This window comes from Ursus maritimus, unplaced genomic scaffold (genome assembly GCF_017311325.1).
Source record: "Ursus maritimus isolate PB19 unplaced genomic scaffold, ASM1731132v1 scaffold_3, whole genome shotgun sequence".
NCBI lineage: Eukaryota > Metazoa > Chordata > Mammalia > Carnivora > Ursidae > Ursus > Ursus maritimus.
This window is the reverse complement of record NW_024425563.1, coordinates 16,695,179-16,700,211: the sequence shown is the minus strand read 5'-3', so window position 1 is coordinate 16,700,211 and position 5,033 is coordinate 16,695,179. Positions and strand designations below refer to the sequence as shown.

The window sequence follows — 5,033 nt, the reverse complement described above, 5'->3', positions numbered from 1 at the left end:
GCCTAAGTTTCCAGCAGCATTCAGGCTCTCACGGATCAATCGTGAAGGGTGAGAAGGAAAACACTGGCTTCTTCCAGGACAGAATTGTTTCATTTTATCGAGAAAACCCCCAATAACTCATATACTACACACACACACACACACACACACACACATAAAACAAATTATAAAAGATTTTATATATTTTATATACATATAAAATATAAAATACAAATATAAAAAATTTGTTTATTTCAGAGAGAGAGAGGATGCACGAATGCGGAAAGGGGCAGATGCAGGGGAGGGAGCGAGAGAATCCAAGCAGACTCCCTGACCAGCACGGAGCTTGATCCCACCACCTTGAGATTATGCCCTGAGCTGAAATCAAGAGTCCCACCCTCAACCGACTGAGCCACCCAGGGGCGCGCTGCCCCCAATAACCTATATGGTGGTTTATATCGAAATATTTTCTGATTAAATTGTGTTGAAATAAAGGGCAATCTTTTGGTTGGGTATTTCAGAAGAGGTTAGAGTGGAGAGGGAGTTAATGTTGGTAAAGTACCACTGAAAGTACTTCCCCCACCAGGAGTCATCTCACTTGCCAGCTTTGGGGGCAGAGCCAGGGCCCCGGCCTTAGGAACGAAATCCAAGGCAAGACTCGCCAGCACACAGCTGACTTGCGCCTAGCCCGGTTTGATCTTATTGCCCAGATTGCGCTCCTCAGTGAGGAGCGCTCACTTCATTTTCACAAAATGCCCGTAATCCTGGAATTGGTCCTCTGAGAGGTAGTTGGCCAGGATGTCCAACCTCACACGTTCCTTTTCACCCAGGTGGGCCACCGCATTTTTTTCCGGAAACGCTGCCCCTTCCTCTGCGAGCCTAGGGCCCCCGTGGCTTGGCCTCCCCTGAGACCCCAACCTCCTACATCTCCTGTGGCTCTGAGTAGGAGCCTTCTGCTGCTGCGTGGGGGTAGGGGGTAGGGGAAGAGGGTATAGGAGAAGCTGGGCTCGGACCCTCCAGGCGGTGGGGGGCGGGGTCGCCCTCTCCTGGGGTCACGTGGTGCGGCTCGCGCAGGACGTGCTGGGAGGCGGGAAGCGCGAGGCGGAAGCCAGCGGGCGCCTCCGCTCCAGGCGGCTCGTCAGGAGAAAGTGCTCCCGAGGTCGCCGGCCCGCGCCCTTAGTGCTGTTCTGGTCAGCACGGCTGAGGGGGCGTCAGCGCGGGTGACTTGGGTGTGAGGGCCTGTGGTCCCGCCACACACATGGTGTGCTCGTCCTCGCTGAAGAGCGGAAGGTGCCCGGGCTGCGGAGCGGGTGAGTGTCTGGCCTCGGGGCGGGGGTGGGGGACCAGGCCCTCGTCAGCACCCCGCCTCTGCAGTTGACCACGTGGCTGCCAGGAGACTTCTTCCAGCTTTGGCTCCCCGCTTTTGAAGTGCTGCTCTCCCTTGCCTAGGGCTTCGGGGGATTCAGAGAACCGGATATTGGTTTTTTGTCGCCTGGAAGTCGTTTCCCAAAGCACTGAAAGTTGGGACCGGCCTGTTGGGCCTGGCGTTGTGGCTGTGAGTGGAGCTGCCCGCACTTGAAGGTCTCGGGCTCCCTGGCTCCTGCTGCTCCATCTTGGAAACCTCCGGCCCTAAGCGGCGGGGCTTCCTGCACTGAAAGCCTTGCACAGCCTCCCCGGCCCAGCCTGGATGTGCGCTGGTGCGCTGGACCGGGCGGCTCCTCAAACCTTGGTTCTGAGCGGTAGGGAGAGACCAAGGCACGGGCCCAACCCTCGAAACTTAGATAGGAAACTGTGTTGTCTACTTGGCTCCTGTGGTCAGCAACAGCTTTCCGTCCAGCATTCTCTGCGTGAGTGTTGACTGCGCAGGTGGGCGGGCATCCAGGTAACCCTCCTGGGCTCCCCCTCCTAGCTCCGGGCTGCTTTGCCTTCTTAGACTTCTAGGAATGTTCTGGAAAGAGGAAAAGCTTCACTTGGTCCTGCTAAAGTTGCTTCACGAGGTTCTGGGCTAGGCCTTCTTTCTCTAGCCTATGCAGGTCTTTGTGGAATTTGCCCTCCCCAGGCTCTGGATGCCTGGAAGATCTCTCGTCTTCACCCACTGGCCTGGGGGTGGTTAGAGGCAGTGGTAATTAGAATGTGATTTGTTGCTGCCCTTGCTCTTTCTCTCACTGGGATATGGGCTGTTGCCTTGGAGAGGTGTGGGGTGTCTCTTTGGAGACCTATTCTCTTCGTTTTCAGGCACTGAAGAGAAATGGATTTTGTAGGGGATACATGTGGCTAAAGTTTCAGGCTTATTTCTACTGCGGACATTGAGTCATGTTCTAGGGGCTCATCGAAGGCAAACCCAGATCTGCTAGATCCATTTTGGTTGCCATTCTCATCAAGAGTAGCCATCTTGTGGCAAGCTCCCTGAGGAGCTTGTCCAGTGCAAGGTAGAGTGTGCTCTTACTACCCGTGGAAGGCTGGGGCACCTGGGCAAAGTGTGGCTCCAGGTAGATGCCAGTCAGCATCAGAGTTGGTCAGGTTGGGCCTTCTGGGTATAATCTGCTTGGGATTCACTGCGGGGGGACTATTGTCTAGACTCTTTTCTAGCACAGTATGCGACTGTTCCTCTATGAAGGGAATTTTCAGAGAGCCTGCAGACTTTGCCTGAGGCTGGCAAACCCTTTCTGATCAAGGCTAGATGAAGAGCTAGGCGGCTCTCAGTGCTGAAAGGCTGCAAGCTGACATTGTGAGCAGGGGACAGGGATGCACCCTCTTTAGGAGGCAAGTTGTCAGTGGCAATCTCCAAGGAACTGGGGCACTGCTGGCTCCACGACAGGGGTGGCTCTCCCTTGCCCAGAGGAACATTTTGCCATTTATCGTAAGCCTGACCATCTGCTGATGCTTGGGCCTCCCTGCCTTGGAGAAGCAGGACTGAAGAGTTCACCTCATACTCCGCTGAGACTCCCTGTGGGGGTTCATAGACTGTCTTGACATAGCAAGTGTCTGGTGTCACATCCCTTCTAGGAGGCAGCCTTGAACAGAAGTGATATCCATGGGGCCGGAACACTCCCGGCCAGAGATGCCAGGGGTTGGATGCTCAAAGACGCTAGAACTGGGAGAAGGAGCTATGAGGGAAGTCTCTCTTATTACAGAGGTACCTGAGCTGGTCAGTGCTGCTGATGGGGAAAGAAGGGGAAAGAAGATGCAGGGTGGGTGTCCCCCACTGGAATCCAGACCCTCCATGCTCTCCTGGGAGCTGCACTGTCAGGGCCCTACCTCACATTAACATGGTTGTACTTGTAGAGGAACTGAAATGGTAACTTTGGGACCAAGGAGTGCCAACTGTGCCCTGAGATGTTTAACATCATGCTGGCATCGGGTTGGTTCTCCCCAGATTTGGTTAGAATGGCAAGAATGAGGTCAGCCTGCAGGTTCACCGCACCTTTGCTTCAGCCAAAGCTTTGCTCCTCCTGGTCATGCTGCTTTCCTGTGTTGGAGGTCAGAAATGAGGTGCTTTGGATTAAAAGAGTCAGAAGAGACAGTGTCTGCAGGTTTAGATCTGCAAATGTAGGTTATCGCCTCTGGTGTGGCCACAGCCATCCTCAGGGCTGCACGGGGCTCCAGGCCAACTCTGAGTACAAACCTCTCTGCTGCTCGGGGGCTTAGCCACATGGGCCGTTTGTCCATGCCGTGGCTACAGCAGCTATGATGGGCAGGTCCTGGGGGGCAGGGCTAAGGGGGCTGAATCCAGATATATTCAATATTAATTATTTGAAATAATTTTTGCAGGTAGATCAGTTTTCTACTAATGAATTTCAAGGATTGTAAAGAGAGCATTACCAAATATTTATTATAAAAAGAGGTGTTGAATCACATAGGTTAAAAAACCACTGCTATAAATCTATAAATGTCTACATCACACCTATTAAAAGGTTTGATATCCTCTAGAATTTAGCATTATAGTGATGACTTGTGGTAATAAGGAATTTAGAGTACAGGCCATTTAAGGAAAATGTCAGATATCTGGGAATAAAGAGGATGTGAGAGGAACTTTATTGAGCATATGCTATGCACCAAGTATTATGCTTATTTATTGTCCTTTTTTATATCTTTTTTTAAGTGTTCACAATAAACTGTTTAGGTAGATATTATTTCTCCATTTAAAACTGAGGAAACTCAGAGCATTTAAGTAAATTGTCTGGAAGGTAAAGCCATTTTATTGTGAATACAGGATTGGGACCCAGCTCTATAGGTTCAAAGCCTAAACTCTTAACCAGTGTGCAAGAGAAGATTGGGGCATAATAGCTGTTTGCAGTTCCTGAAAGGCTGATGTTCAAAAAGAATAGGTTTCACCTGGGCCATTCCAGAGGCTATAAAGCTCGGAATAGTGAGGAGAAATTAAAGAGTGGTAGATTTTAGCTAGTTTAAAAAACTTTATCACAACTAGTTATCCCTCAGGAGAATAGACTGTCCCAGGAGGTAGTGACTAGAAAGGATATCAGCAAACAATAAAATCCAGTATTGATTATCTTGGGTCAGAATTACTGAAGAAAGATTTTCTTTATTTGTGTCAGAGGTTAACATAGTTTTGTTTTAAAAGATTTATTTTATTTATTTTAGAGAGAGAGTGGGGGCCAGGTAGGGGCAGAGGGAGAGGGAGAGAGAGAATCTCAAGCAGACTCCCTGCTGAGCTCAGAGCCTCACATGGGGCTCACTCCCATGACCCATGAGATCATGACCTGAGCCAAAATCAGTAGCTGGATGCTTACCCGACTGAGACATTCAGATGCCCCCAGATGTCAACTCAGTATTAACTCTGAGATTCAGTGACTCTTCTGAATTATTTTGTTCAGCCTTTTACATGGAAGTCCCTTCTATATCACCCTGACATGTAATTATAAAGCCAGTAGGAGCCTACTACCTTCTATGTATTCTTGTCTACAATTAATTCATAAAAATTTCCAATATTTTATTTATCCTTGAATCCCACCTTAAATTCTTCTTGGAGCAATATGGCAGGGAAACATGTTTCCCCAAGAAGTTCATGCCATCATAAGACAGCACAAAGGATT

At 49.9% G+C, this 5,033-nt stretch overlaps 1 pseudogene; it reads right to left on the bottom strand.

Moving 5' to 3' along the window:
* Window positions 1-1,170: 1,170 nt before the first annotated feature.
* On the bottom strand, window positions 1,171-3,564 carry LOC103669117 (annotated as a pseudogene).
* Between the last annotated feature and the right edge of the window lie 1,469 nt (window positions 3,565-5,033).